General features: G+C 41.8%; 1 long non-coding RNA gene across 11 annotated transcripts in view; it reads left to right on the top strand.

The window, feature by feature from the left end:
- The window catches only part of LOC110256990 (uncharacterized), a 127,182-nt gene that overhangs the window by 27,047 nt on the left and 84,100 nt on the right, over nt 1-16,035 (top strand). For 9 of the 11 annotated variants that reach the window (XR_014829563.1, XR_014829560.1, XR_014829566.1 and 6 more), the window contains one exon: nt 13,152-13,234. The exons of the other annotated variants lie outside the window; for them this stretch is intronic. This is a non-coding gene — a long non-coding RNA (uncharacterized LOC110256990). The remainder of the gene's footprint in view (nt 1-13,151; nt 13,235-16,035) is intronic. 11 annotated transcript variants of the gene reach the window in all.

Below are 16,035 nucleotides of genomic sequence, written 5' to 3'. Positions count from 1 at the left end.
GAAAAAGGCTCCATCCATCTCATTAAGAGATATAGTTCCAGTAACATTTCACTTATTACATTTAATAATTATCACATTTAATGATGCATTTATGTTATGTTTAATTGAATGCTAGTAATGGTGATGATACCTTAATCCAGGAAAAAAAATTTATTGCTCAACTTTACCAATACAGGAAGCATTTTAAATTTCAACAGGTATATCATTTTTATTGCAGAAAAGTATGATAAATAAGATGATTTTTTTAATACTTTCCAATATAAACAACATTGGGTAAAATAAAATAGAACTAAAAGTTCAAGTGTACATTTTCCTAATGTTAAAAAAAAGAATGTTCATAGTTTTTACTAAGATATAATTGATGTATAACATATATTTGGTTCAGGTATACAACATGATGACTTGATATTTGTATATATTGTGAAATGATCACAATAAGTCTAGTTAACATCACCATAGTTACAAATTTTTTTCTTTTGTTGAGAACTTCTAAGATCTACTCTTTCAGCAACTTTCAGATATGCAGCAAGTATTATTAAATGTAGTCACCATGCTATACTTTATATTCCCATGACTCATTTATTTCGTATTTCATAACTGGAAGTTTATACCTTTTGATCAACTTCACCCATTCCATCCTCCCCCAACTCCACCTCTGGCAACTACCCATTTGTTCTCTGACTCTATGAGTTCAGGTTTTTCAAGATTTGACATATAAGTGAGATTATGCAATATTTGTCTTTCTCTTTGGCTTATCTCACTTAGCATAAAGGCCTCAAGGTCCATCCGTGGTGTCATAAATGGCATGTTCCTTTTTTTTTTTTTCTTTTTTGTCTTTTTAGGGCCCCACCTGCAACATATGGAGGTTCCCAGGCTAGAGAGCTATTGCCACCAGAACTATTGCTGCCGGCCTACGCCACAGCCACAGCAACACCAGATCTGAGCTGCGTCTGTGACGTACACCACAGCTCACGGCAACGCCCAATCCTTAACCCACTGAGTGAGGCCAGGGATCAAACCTGTGTCCTCATGGATACTAGTCAGATTCATTTCTGCTGAGCCACAACAGTAACTCCATGTCCATATGTTTTTAAAAGTAATGACAGTGCATACAAAATTGCTTTGGTATTTAGATTCTGTTGTCTACATTAAAAAGAGGACAGGTCTTTCCAAAATATGCTGCAATGGCATATTGATTATTTTGAATTACTGTTGTTTGAGAACCAGCCGGTGCAAGAACATTCTGACCCTCCTTCTCGCTGTCTCCCTGAAAGCAGGAAATAAATCTCCCCTGTGACAGGTGCCCTCCCTGCATCTAGCGGTGGAAAGACTACCTCATCACCAGAGATGGGGGATTCAGGGAGAGAAGCCTGTACAAACAATCCTTGTTGCTTCCTTGCTCATACACCACTGCAAGCCCAACTTCTGCCTGCCTCCTTCAGTAATTAAGCACCAAGCCTAAGCTCCTTTGTCCTGTCAGTTCCTCACCAATTTATTGTTTCTTTGTCTAAAAAGTCTAAAATCTGCCTGCTTTGGCCACTTCTGAAGTCCTCTTTCTATAAGACCTCCATGTGTATGAATTAAATTTGTGCTTTTTCTCCTGTTAATCTGTCTTGTGTCGATTTAGTTATTAGACCAGCCAAAGAACTCAAGACATGTAGGAGGGAAATTTCCCCTCCCTGGCAGAATGATGTAATAGGTTTTGTTTGAAGTATCAATATTATAATATGACTACTTCCGTTGCTGCTATTTAAATTTATGAGGAAAAATTTCCGATGTTAACATGAAATTGTGTGAGAAGCTGCTTGTTTCCCAAAATCTATTTTAGGTAATATAAGCAAAAAAAAATCACCACTCTAATGAAGTAAAAGCAATGGTCCCAGCGTTCTGTTCCCAGATCTGTTGTAAAATGAAGCCTTTCTTTTCACCTCTCCGTTTGTCTTTATTTCTCTAAGTATAAAATGGGAATAACAATAACTTTCCTTATGAGTTATGATCAGAGATAGCTACAGAATTCTTGCAAGAAAGTCCCTGGGTAATAGGAAGCCACATTGCATGTTAATTTACATGCAAATGGCTGACAAGCTGGAAATAAAAACATTCACTACCTTGTTCTTTTTATATTTGTTAGGAGTCATTGCAGAAGAATCTGAAAATAAATGACCATCCACTGTTCAAGAGTTCTAACAAAAAAGATAATTCAGAATCTCAGAGCTTTAAGACAATAACTTCTAACTTTATCTTATAAACCTATCCCTGTTATTATCCTAACATGACTGTATTTCACATAAATAAACACATATATTCTTTTGAAAACAGCAAAAATGAGATAAGCAGATAAAAGAATTTTAAAAGTTCATATTTCCAGGAGTTCTCGTTGTGGTGCAGCGCAAACGAATCCGACTAGGAACATGAGGTCGTGGGTTCGATCCCTGGCCTTGCTCAGTGGGTTAAGGATTGGGCGTTGCCATGAGCTGTGGTGTAGGTCAAAGATGTGGCTCGAATCTGGCATTGCTGTGGCTGTGGCTGTGTCCGGTGGCTGCAGCTCTGATTGGACCCCTGGCCTGGGAGCCTTCATATGCTGCGGGTGCAGCCCTAAAAAGACAAAAAAGACACACACAAAAAAGTTCATACTTCTAAATCTTCTATATTCTGCTCCTCATTTTGAACAAAGAGAGTTTTTTGGCAGGGTGGGCTACACTGGCAGCACATGGAAGTTCCCAGGACAGGGATCATGCATGCCACAGCAGCAGCTACAGTGACAACACTGGATCCTTAACCTGCTGCACCACAAGAAAACTCCCAAAGACAATTCTTAATAGCTTCTGTAAGTTTATAGATACACAACTTGCCCACACCTCGATTCCTATTCTCATTACTGAGTGGTAGCTAACCTTGGTTTCTTCACTAAAGAAAATAAATATTTTATTCACATTTTAAACAAAAAAATATCTTCAGCATTTCTGGTGGGTTTAGACTGTGCTAAATCACTGGACAGAGAAGCGGCATTGCTGTTTGTGGGAATGTTAACTAAGAAGGTAGGTGCAGGATTGGGAGTGGAAGAGATTAATGCATTATCTGGAAGCAGATCTGGAAGTTCTGGAACGGACCTGGAAGGCTATATAGTTCTTTACATCAGTCACAAGAGACATCTGTCTTTAAGTAGCATTTCTGGGAATAATTGTCCAGGAAATGAGGACAATTATAGAAATTAAATAAGAGAAGAAAATGTCAAGTGAAATTTGGCTTAAGTCAAAAATCCAATCTAGGAGTTCCCGTTGTGGCGCAGCAGAAACGAATCCAACTAGGAACCATGAGGTTACAGGTTCGATCCCTGGCCTCGCTCAGTGGGTTAATGATCTGGCGTTGCCGTGAGCCGTGGTGTAGGTCCCAGATGGAGCTCGCATCCTGCGTTGCTGTGGCTCTGGTGTAGGCCGGCGGCTACAGCTCTGATTAGACCCCTAGCCTGGGAACCTCCATATGCTGTGGGAGTGGCCCTAGAAAAGACAAAAAGATGCCCCCTCCCCCCGGCCCAAAAATCCAATCTAGGCTTAAAGATGATGATCTCTAACTTCGCATTTACAGCATGGGAAAAAAATATGAGTGAGGCAGTAAAAATCATGCGTAAAAGTAAAAATGTTAGTTATGCTGTTTTCAGCCAGCATTGGGCTAAATAACTTCCGACAGTTCTTCCAACTAGGGCTTGCATCAGAAGATTACAGTCTGAGCACAGCATTAAATGCAGAGAATTCAGTTAGGTGATTGGTAATTGCTTATTAGCATCAGAGTCTTCCCCTTATGTGGATGAAATGCCCACTCCAACCGAGAATCAAAACCTCCTCTCTTCTGATAGGAGTGCTTTCTATTCCTCAAGGGTGGCAGTGAAGAAATAAAAGGTTGAGAACATTCTAGGTGCAGCTTGACAGTCACTAATCTTTGGCACCTCCAGCAGAGGGCAGGCAGGTATAGGAAAAAGAGAGGAAACCAGCCTTTCTCGGTTTGTTTACAGGCTGTCCGGGCCTTGCACAGAAGTACAGGGCCATCAAAATGGCTGTGTGAGCTGAAACTGCAAAGCAATCTTCCTAACTGATGAGTTGATATTCATCCTAGATTGTTCCATGACCTTTAAACTTTTTATCAAAGCAAGTTAAATTCTCTCACTGTCAGTAATAAATGGGGAAATGAAATAAAAAAGTAGTATATATTTAGTACGTGATAATGTAACATGTGAGCTACACTGAAAGTTAAAGTGTTTTATTTCAATGCAGAAAAAAGATGTATCAAGAGTACAGCACTGGAAGTTCCCATTGTGGCGCAGTGGTTAACGAATCTGACTAGGAACCATGAGGTTGCATGTTCGGTCCCTGGCCTTGCTCAGTGGGTTAAGGATCCGGCGTTGCCGTGAGCTGTGGTGTAGGTTGCAGACGTGGTTCAGATCCTATGTTGCTGTGGCTGTGGCCAGCAGCTGTAGCTCTGATCAAACCCCTAGCCTGGGAACTTCCATATGCCGCGGGAGCAGCCCTAGAAAAGGCAAAAAGACCAAAAAAAAAAAAAAAAGAAGAGTACAGCACTTAACATTGTCGATGTAGAACTCACAATAGGAAACAAGCATCTTTTCTATGCCTTGGTTCATTTCTAAATTTCAATCAGCCTCCAGCCTGTTATCCTTTGCACTTTCAGTGCCAGTAACAGCCACCCTTTGGTACTCCTGTGCTCTGAGGGAAATGCTACATGATTTCAACAGCTAGCCTCGCCTCAGGTACCAAACTAATTATTCCCAGTATATGTGGGTTTACAGATCTCCACCAAGCCCTGCTAACGGCCACCTAAATCACTCTAGGATCAGCTCCTCTGTAGCTGACCTCATGCAATACAAGTGCTCAAGCCCATAGGAACTCATTTAACTGAATGCATTTAGGTGGTTGCCACCTGCCTGTCAAGTTTCTGTTGAACTCAGCTTTTTTCCTTTTTTAAAATCAAAATAGATTATAAGTTTTATATCAAAGCAGTTTTTGTAGGTACTTTGACACAAACATGGATAAAAATATCAGAAGAAATAGCTGGCAGAGCAGAAAAATGCCTGTGTCTGGAAAGCAGAAGTTTGGGGGTAAGAGAGGTGGAACAAGCAAGTGATTTCTTGTTATAAGCCATGACTTTTTAACTTTGTGCACCTGTTACTTTGTTACAAATAAAAATTTAAAAGGAGGGAGTTCCCTGATGGCTCACTGGGTTGAGGATCCAGTGTTGTCACTGCAGTTGTGCAGGTTCGGTCTCTGGCCCAGGAACTTTGTCATGCCAAAAAAAAAAAAAAAAAAAAAAAAGCAAAAGGTAGATTCATCTCCTCTGAAATAGGGTAACAATATTTGATTAAATTAGGTCAGTATTTGTGGAGCGTCTATTATATGCCAAGTGCTGTGTGGGGCACCAGGAAAAAAAATTCAACAAGAGTGAAGTCCTGCTTGGAAACAGGCCACAGTCACCTGAAGCCTTCCCACAGAATCTGGGTGGTCTCATGGAATGAAATCCAGTGTACTGCTTCTAACTTTTATAATCAGAATGTAAAAAACAATTCAAGCAATGTCTGTTCCAAAATCAAGTATCTCAGAAAAAAACATTAGTCAGCTGGCGATTTGCACGAAGTGAGGGGTAAGTTTCCAAGCCCAAATTTATTTATAGCTCAGATGTACTGAGACATTCTAGTTTTACTCAGTTGAGTCTCCTGATATTTATTCTCTTGATGATGTTTTCCATGCCATTTATTAAGTTCTTGCTGTGCTCATATCCTGCTAATTTTTATTCTCTCATAGAAAAATTGCTACATTTATCTTGCCATAAAAAATGCCAAATTGGGAGTTCCTGTCATGGCTTAGCAGTTAACGAACCTGACTAGGAACCATGAGGTTGCAGGTTCCATTCCTGGCCTCGCTCAGTGGGTTAAGGATCCGGCCTTGCTGTGAGCTGTGGTGTAGGTCGAAGACGTGGCTTGGATCTGGAATTGCTGTGGCTGTGGTGTAGGCTGGCAGCTGCAGCTCCGATTGGACCCCTAGCCTGGGAACCTCCATATGCCTTGGGTGTGACTGGCTACTCATTGCAGCAACCAGAAATTAAAGGTTTTTGTTATTATGACTACATACTGTAATTCTTTAATATTTGAATACCAACAAATTCGAGATATGAGATATATACTAATGTGTGAAGGCTTTTGAAATATTTTAAACATCCCTAAAATATTGAAATATGTACTTCTCACACAAAAGACAAAACCTCTGGAGGAGGTTCTGAGTCAAGGCAGTCTCCTCACATCTCACCCCAACTTGATCCTGTGTGGCACCAGCTCCTCTTGTTGCAGCCCTTCTCACCTGGCCCCACATCAGCATCACCTGCGAGCTTCTGCAAAAACCCAACACCTGGGAATCTCACCCTCTGAGAATCTGATTTACTCAGTTGTGGGAGGAGCCCTGTCACTTGCATTTGTTTAATATGTCAACAAGTGGTTCTAATTTGTAATCGGGGGTGAGAACCATCACCTAAAACAGTGGTTCTCAAGGTGTGGTCCCTGGACCAGCAGCATGAACATCATCCAGGAACTCGTCACCAGTGCAAAGTCCCAAACCCACTCTAACCCCAATGCATCTAGAATTCTGGGGGTGGAGTCCAGTAACCTGCATTTTGACAAGCCCTCCATGTGACTCTGATGCACAATGAAGTTTGAACCACTAGACTTAAAGGAATATAAAAACAGGAATCATCAAAAGAATGGAGGGAGAATGAAGCGAGGTGGGCTCTCTCCCTGGGGTGTAGGAAGCTCTGTCTTAGTGTGGGTGCAAGAGCAGGCTTTGCTGATGAAGATGCTTTTTAAAATAAGCTTACCAAGCATTAATCATGGTGAAGTGAGTCACGTTAGCAAACCAGTCTGAACCTGCATTAAATAATATTTTTGCATGAGATGAGGGAGATTCTTAGGAGAGAAAAAAAGGAACATGAAAATGATCAGGAGTCTGGTGAGCATAAAAATGAGGGCCTCTAAATGTGTAGTGAAACAAAATGAAGATGCATCCACGCACACCTGCACATAGTACACTTAAGCAGAATGCAAAATCAAACTGACTGGTTTGAGGAAATATTCCATCTAGCCCTCTAGAAAAGAACTTGATGACTTTTTTCTCTACTATGAAACTTATACAGGAGTTCCCATCGTGGTGCAGCAGAAATGAATCCAACTGGGAACTATGAGGTTGTGGGTTCGATCCCTGCCCTCGATCAGTGGGTTAAGGATCTGGCATTGCCGTGAGTTGTGGTGTAGGTCAAAGACGCGGCTTGGATCTGGCGTTGCTGTGGCCCTGGTGTAGGGTGGCAGCTGTAGCTCCGATTAGACCCCTAGCCTGGGAACCTACATATGCTGCTGGTGTGGCCCTAAAAGGACAAAAGACAAAAAAATAAAAAATAAATTACACAGTAGACTGGTAATCCTTTAAGGCAAAGATAGGGTCGTTCTTCTCATACCTGGACTGCACCTGTACAGTGTATAAATGCTGAGATTTGGATCACTTTCTAGGGTTTCCAGCTTTTCCATGAGGCCCTCTGATCTTTGCCATGATAAGTCCCTTTGGACAGCACTTTAAATTCCCCCATTAGCAGGGAGCACATGGTGAGGTTCCAGGGTGTAGTCTTTGCTAAAATAGTAACTGTGGTAACACGCAGTGTGAATGAGGTACAGGCAGTTAGACTCCTGCTGAGTGGAGCCAGTACCTTGGAAAGAGGGAAGCTTCTTCCTTTTTTTTTTTTTTTTTTTTTTTTTTTTTGCCTTTTTGCCATTTCTTGGGCCGCTCCCATGGCATATGGAAGTTCCCAGGCTAGGGGTCCAATCAGAGCTACAACTGCCGGCTTACGCCACAACCACAGCAATGCCAGATCCAAGCCGCATCTGCAACCTACACCACAGCTCACAGCAACGCCAGATCCTTAACCCACTGAGCGAGGCCAGGGATGGAACCTGCAACCTCATGGTTCCTAGTCGGATTCGTTAACTACTGAGCCACGACGGGAACTCTGAGGGAAGCTTCTTCTGTCCTGTGGTCTCGAGACAAGTATTACCCATATTTATTGGAAGGTTAAGGTCACACTAATTATTTTTAAGTGGATCTCCAATCTTGGAGAGACCCTCATTTAATTATTGGTGTTAATGAACATCTCTAACTAGCTCAGAAGATTGTATTAGCAGAGACATTTGGAGTTGAGTTTGGAATCTAGAGCATCAAGGGATCAGTGTGTTCTAAAGAAAAGGACAGTTGCTCAATGCATCATGATTAATATGGTGAGTGCTGTACTTGGTATAATCAAAATCTGCCGAAGAGTCTTGAAATATCAAAGGCTTGTTAAAGCTGGATATTTGCAGAAGAAAATAAGGGCAGGAACCTACCTGAATAGTTTGCCAGCAAATTTAAAACTAAATGCAATATTCAATCCCATTGTATTTCTCTGGGACGGTACAAGTAGGGCCAATCACAGATCTGGGGAACTGGCTACAGAATTATTTGTTGCCTTAATGATTTGGCCCAGTGGGTTTTCCCAGCTGGAGCTGGTGAAGGAGAGAACTCAATTTTCTTAAGGCAGAAAATGAGTAACATTTAACACAAAGAAGCCCTCTAGGGTAATGTCCTTGCCAGATAAACCATGAAATATGCTCTTAAACTTCTGTAACAAGTTTACCAATTGTACAAGCATAGGATATGTGAATTTAAGAAACTTAGAAAAATACTAATGGGGGTAGAGGTATAGGAATAAATCAGGATATAATTATATAACTTAAGAATTTTTCATTGGTATAAATGTCACCACTCTTTTCATCTCCTTTATACATTATTTATATTTGAAGGTGTGCAATATTCAGAAAAAATTCATACATACAAGGATATTTAAATATCATGAATATATCATCTTGTGGATATTGAGAAACTCCCTAGGACTCCATATAAAGATGTTGACTGGAGGAATTTTAAGAATACCAAAAAAAGGAGTAAAATTAAATCTCTTTGTATAGAAATAAATGGAAAGAATGTTATATATAGTTGGGAAGAAATAATACTGACATTAAATCTTTTTTTTTTTTTTTCTTTTTAGGGCCACACCTGTGGCATGTGGAAGTTCCCAGACTAGGGGTCAAATCAGAGCTGCTGCTCCTGGTCTACACCACAGCCACAGCAACTCAGGATCTGAGCCACGTCTGTGACCTATACCACAGTTCACAGCAATGCCAATCTTTAGCCCACTTGAGCAAGGCCAGGGATCGACCTGCATCCTCGTGGATACTAGTCAGGTTCTTTACTGCTGAGCCACCATGGGGATTCCATCATTAAAACTTAGTATGTCAATCATCCTATGTGATCATATTAAAGTGTACTATGATTATTATATACTTTCCTTAACAGTCAGCCTTGCAAGCAGATTGTTAGAGCAACTAAATCAAAATGCACCACAGCCAGTGATGTTCTATAGTGATGCCTTTATCCATTATGTGGAATTTTATGTCACTGAAAGGAAAATTTGAACCTGCTAAAAATCTGTTTGACATGAATAATATATTAGTTATCTATTAATACATAACAGATCACCACAAAAATAGAACAGTATATTTATCATTGCACAGTTTCTTGGGTCAGGAGTCTAGACTAACCGGATTTTCTACTTAGAGTTTCACAAGCATGCCACAAGGTGTTAGTTAAAGTATCCTCTCTTCCTGAGGCTCAACTGGTAAAGAGTACTCTTCCGAGCTTACTGGAGTGGTTGGTAGAAGTCGTGACCTTGCAGCTATTGAACTGAGAGCTCTAGCTTCTTGCTGCCTTTTGGCTGTCAGCTTTCCTCAGCAACCAGAGCCTTCACTAGGGTCCTACCAGCCACTGCAGCTCCTGGACAATGCCTGCAGTTCAGTGCCACCTGGGCTTTCAGTACGGCTGCCTACTTCATTGAGCCAAGCAAGGAGATCTCTAGGATGATCAAGCTAATGAAGCAAGATCTCTAGAGCAGGTTGGCTACAAGATGAAGTCTCAGATAACATTGCATAATTACAAGAGTGGCTTCCATCACTTCTGCCATATTCTGTTGGTTAGAAGGCCTAGGTCCTGTCCACATTCAAGGAGAGGGCGTGACACAAAAGCTTGAACACCAGGAAGCAGGGTCATGGTGAGAGGGGGAGAGGCACCTTAGAGACCTTCTGCCAGAGGTAACATTTAATCTGACAGGATTCCATCTCCCCTCCCCCCCCCCGCCCCCCAACCTGTGCAACAGGCTCCCAGGGAGGCAAGCACCAGCTGATCGGCTGTTGTGTGCATTTGGATAAATATAACACAGAACCTGGCCAAAAAAAGGCCCTCAATACACAACAGTGAGCACCTCTGTCCCCCTCTTTTCCTTCCCTGTCTTCCACAGTGTAATAGAGGTTTTTTCTCATATTTCCTATCTTTTTTTTTTATTTTCCCACTGTACAGCAAGGGGATCAAGTTATCCTTATATGTATACATTACATTTTTTCCCCCACCCTTTGTTCTGTTGCAACATGAGTATCTAGACAAAGTTCTCAATGCTACTCAGCAGGATCTCCTTGTAAATCTATTCTAAATTCTGTCTGATAAGCCCAAGCTCCAGATCCCTCCCACTCCCTCCCTCTCCCATCAGGCAGCCACAAGTCTATTCTCTAAGCCCATGATTTTCTTTTCTGAGGAGATGTTCATTGGTGCTGGATATTAGATTCCAGTTATAAATGATATCATATGGTATTTGCCTTTATCTTTCTGACTCATTTCACTCAGTATGAGAGTCCCTAGTTCCATCCATGCTGCTGCAAATGGCATTATGTCATTCTTTTTTATGGCTGAATAGTATTCCATTGTGTATATATACCACTTCTTCCTAATCCAGTCATCTGTTGATGGACATTTGGGTTGTTTCCATGTCCTGGCTATTGTGAATAGTGCTGCAATGAACATGCGGGTGCATGTGTCTCTTTTAAGGAGAGTTTTGTCCGGATAGATGCCCAAGAGTGGGATTGCGGGGTCATATGGAAGTTCTATGTATAGATTTCTAAGGTTTCTCCAGACTGTTCTCCCTAGTGGCTGTACCAGTTTACATTCCCACCAACAGTGCAGGAGGGTCCCCTTTTCTCCACAGCCCCTCCAGCACTTGTTATTTGTGGGTTTCTTAATGATGGCCATTCTGACTGGTGTGAGGTGATATCTCATGGTAGTTTTGATTTGCATTTCTCTTATAATCAACGATGTTGAGCATTTTCTCATGTGTTTGCTGGCCATCTGTATATCTTCCTTGGAGAAATATCTATTCAGGTCTTTTGCCCATTTTTCCATTGATTGATTGGTTTTTTTGCTGTTTGGTTGTATAAGTTGTTTATATATTCTAGAGATTAAGCCCTTGTCGGTTGCATCATTTGAAACTATTTTCTCCCATTCTGAAAGTTGTCTTTTTGTTTTCTTTTTGGTTTCCTTTGCTGTGCAAAAGCTTTTCCGTTTGATGAGGTCCCATGGGTTTATTTTTGCTCTTATTTCTATTGCTTTGGGAGACTGACCTGAGAAAATATTCATGATGTTGATGTCAGAGAGTGTTTTGCCTATGTTCTCTTCTAGGAGTTTGATGGTGTCCTGTCGTATATTTAAGTCTTTCAGCCATTTGGAGTTTGTGTGCATGGTGTGAGGGTGTGTTCTAGTTTCATTGCTTTGCATGCAGCTGTCCAGGTTTCCCAGCAATGCTTGCTGAATAGACTTTCTTTTTCCCATTCTGTGTTCTTGCCTCCCTTGTCAAAGATTAATTGACCATAGGTGTCAGGGCTTATTTCCAGGTTCTCTATTCTGTTCCTTTGGTCGGTCTGTCTGTTTTGATACCAGTACCACTCTGTTTTGATGACTGTGGCTTTGTAGTATTTCTTGAAGTCTGGGAAAGTTATGCCTCCTGCTTGGTTTTTGTTTCTCAGGATTGCTTTGGTGATTCTGGGTCTTTTGTGGCTCCACATAAATGTTTGGATTGTTTGTTCTAGTTCTGTGAAAAATGTCATGGGTAATTTGATAGGGATTGCATTGAATCTGTAGATTGCTTTGGGTAGTATGGCCATTTTTACAATATTGATTTTTCCAATCCAGGAACATGGAATATCTTTCCATTTATTTACGTCTTCTTTGATTTCTTTGATTAAAGTTTTATAGTTCTCGGCATATAGGTCCTATCTTTGCATTTTTTTTGTTCCTTGTTGAAATGGGATCCTAATGATGTCTGTCCCAAACCTCCCACAAAATTAGCGTGCTAAATTCTTGACTACTTGGGTGGGGTGTCTGTGTCTCTTTTGGTCTTACTACTCTAAGAACATTGCTCTAGGTTATCAAAAGATACTTATCTCAGTTAGTACTAAATATAATTTTCTTACATTAGAGCTATGTGGATCAAGAACAGTTTTTACTCTGCAGACTGGAGAGTTCATTTCCTATATTTGAGGGTTGAAAGAGTTAAGCAAAGAGAAATACTAGCTAGCTATATCCCCTGCCTTCCCCTGTCTCTTGGCCTCATAGTCTCTACTGGGGTCACCCTGCTGAGATGAGATGGAGCCCCCACCCAAAATTGGTTCTGAGGTCCCAAACTGGTGACACTGCACATGCACCAAGAGGGCATCAAGAGGTCTATTTCTCACATAATGAGGCTTTCTAGGGAAAGCACGGTAGGCTCCCAGACAGGTCTGAAAATAGCTTAAGAGAACGCAAGAAGGGGAGATGGCTTTGGTGTTTCTTGTGGGTAGGGGGTGGGGCCAGGGTTAAGAGTTCCTAGGTGAGAAAAGGGGCTTGTGAGCAATGACTTCCTGCAGGCAGCAAGAGAGGGAGTGGCTGGCTTGCTAATCACCTTGCTCAGGTGTGCGTCAAAAGAGGAAGAGGGAGGGATAAGGCTTGACAGCCGTTGATGTCAAAATGGAATCAGACTGTTACTTTCATAAAAGCATAGAAAAGAAAGCCAGCTCTGTCCTCCGCCCAACCCTGACCCCATCCCATTTGGGATACATGAGTCACCCAATCAGTAAATGGCAAAGCCAGTGTTTAAACTCAGGTGGCGCCTTTCAAAGCAGGTGTCTCTAAACAATCTATTCCATGGCCTTTCCTTCACAGATGCCGCTGCAGTGACTCATGAGTTTATGAAACGATGGCTTCCAGCCAGTGTGCCAACAATTCTTCCCAGATGTGTCCACATTGTAAGTCATGTGTAAAATGTATTTTTCCTACCACCACAGTGATATTATGTCAAGTGGGGCTGAAGCAGGGCAGAGCAGAGCTTGGTGGAGACTAAGAGGCTCCCTGTGGTGTGAGGCTGGTCCTCAAGGAAGGCAGGGATCCAGTCAGTATCACGAACAGCTCTGTCAGACACCTTTCAGTGGGTGCCAGAGAGCGAGCTGGAGGATGGGGTGACCACTGCAGGTGCGCCTGCAGAGTCTGCCAGCCTGTCACACTTAGGTGGTGATTGTGTGGTGAGTCTTGCAGACTTGTTCAGTGTCTTTTGATCAACCTTAAAGTGGACAGCAGAAAGGTCGGAATTTTGAAAGTGTGTGGCAAACTTAAGGAGGTTATGGATTACTATCGTCAGGTTCCAGAGCTTCCAGTGCCTTGGAGTTGAGTCTTTTTCAAAACTTGTTTTGATGATATATTTCTTCACGTATACAAAAATACTTCATTTATATAAGGCATAAAGGGTAATATAAACAATTTGGGTATCTCTCCATACAGATTAAAATAGAGTATTTCCAACGTCTTGAAGCCACCATCTACTTATTCCCAGGGACACCCCCTCCCCACCCTGCCCCACCCAGCTCTTGCAGAGGTCACATTATTCTGAGAGCCTGTTTCAGTCACTTCCAAGCATGGATGGGTTGGTCATGAAGAGTCATTGAATCCTTTCAGTGCTCCAGGGTAGGATTCTTGCCAAAGTGTGTGTGTGTGTGTGTGTGTGTGTGTGTGTGTGTGTGTGTGTGTGTGTGTGTTGGGGAGGGAGTAGACATTAGGGCTAAGGGAAGAAATCTAGCTTGTTTAGCAATAAACCAAGCGATAGCTTCACCAATGTCTTTTGATCTAAATTTCTCTCTCTCTCTCTCCTCTCTTCCTCTCTCTCATGATCCAAATGAGATTGTAAAACAGCTGAAACAGACATTAAAATCCCCTGGCATCTGTCTTCAATCTCATCTTTAAAATCAGAGACCTATTTTTGAAAATTCAGAGACTTTTAAATCAAAGCTAAAATTTCCCTAAATTTTCAGGGGGAGAATAATGGGTGCACTACTGCTCTGTAACAATTTGTGTGTAAGTATATGCACATTTTTATATTGTTGAGCTCATTCATAGGAAGTCTTTCAACTCGTTTGGAAACAACAAACCCGTGTAGACTAGCAGTGCGGTATATATTTAGCATACAGCATGGAGAAGCTGTAAAGAGAAAAAGTGAGTCAATGAGCTCTCTTTCCTGCCGCTTCCCAAATGCACTTTATTTGGTTTTAACTGGAATCACCCCCAATTACTAATGAAATGAAGCACCTTTTCTTGTGTTTTTTTCCTATGTTTCTTCTGTGAAGTATCCATTCCTGTCTTTTCCCATTTTTCTGTTAGGTTGTTTATCTTTTTCTCCCCTCCACCCAGCTTTACTGAGGTATAATTGACAAGTAAAGTTGGATATATTTAAAGTGTACATGAGTTGGTATATGTATACATTGTGAAATGATTACCACAGTCAAGTGAATTAGCATAATTAATATTTCCATTATCTCACAGGCACCTTTTTTGGGGTGAGGACACTTAAAATATACCCATTTTGCAAATTTCAACTATACAGTGCAGTAGTAACTGTATTAACAATTAACAGTATTAACATGCTGCACACTAGATCCTCAGAACATTATATCTTGTAAGTGAAAGTTTTTACCGGAGTTCCTGTCATGGCACAGTGGTTGGCGAATCCAACTAGGAACCATGAGGTTGCGGGTTCAATCCCTGACCTTGCTCAGTGGGTTGGGGATCCGGCGTTGCCGTGAGCTGTGGTGTAGGTCACAGACCTGGCTCGGATCCTGCATTGCTGTGGCTCTGGTGTAGGCCGGCAGCTACAGCTCCAATTGGACCCCTAGCCTGGGAACCTCCTGGGTGCAAGAGCGGCCCAAGAAATGGCAAAAAGACAACAACAAAAAAGTTCACACCCTTTTTCCTATTGATTTAAGGAGGTGTTTTGTTTTGTTTTAATATTCTGGGCTCTACTAAGGAGTAGATACAAAGGTGTCAGGACAGGTGCTTCTCTGAATATGTGTCCTGTGGTTTTACGTTTCTAAGGCATCTGCCAAGTTTTCACAAGAGAACATTTAGAAGAGAAAGTCCCTGTAGTTGGTCTCAGGTCACATCTAATTTGCATCCTTTTTGTCCCTCATTATCCACTCAAAGTCCCCTCACCCTCAGCTCTTGCCCCAGCAAGGTGTAAGACAAGACACTTGCCCCAAGAAGGCAGTGACTTCTCTTCTTCCCAGCAGGCCCTGAACACAGAATTCAAAGTTCACTGGTGCAACCAGAGCTTGTAGCTCAGCAGGAACCTTAACAGGTCAGATTGCACATCCACCTCCTTGGGGAACTAGGACCTGCAGCCCTGCAGAGCCCATAATTGCAGGCGTATAAAGCGTACAATCCCACAGTGAGTCATTAAGAACGAAGGTAAATAGGGCTGCTTTTGCTTTCGCTCTGGGTTGCCAGACACACCTATTTTTCCTTTTGAGAATATAGTGCCATGTTAAATTCTCTGATTTAATAGTCTCCTCCTACAGATTTTTGTCTTGGACCACTCTTGTACCACGTTTTTAGTTTGGGTTCTCTAAGGAGCAGATGCTAAACTGGGATGAGATATGCCAAAGATTTGTCGGGGGACTTGAAGGACAAAGGAGGAGAGAGCAGAGGAGGCGGAGAGCTTTCCGCCCATGATCAAGATGCGCGGCTGACACCTGAGAAAGGAAGGCGCCAGTGGGGGAAGAGC

The sequence above is a fragment of the Sus scrofa genome, chromosome 15, assembly GCF_054392235.1.
Source record: "Sus scrofa isolate SSC_HxYL_T2T_F1_AM1 chromosome 15, Sscrofa_HxYL_maternal_Yorkshire_Landrace_v2.0, whole genome shotgun sequence".
NCBI lineage: Eukaryota > Metazoa > Chordata > Mammalia > Artiodactyla > Suidae > Sus > Sus scrofa.
This window is presented reverse-complemented; position numbering and strand designations above follow the sequence as displayed.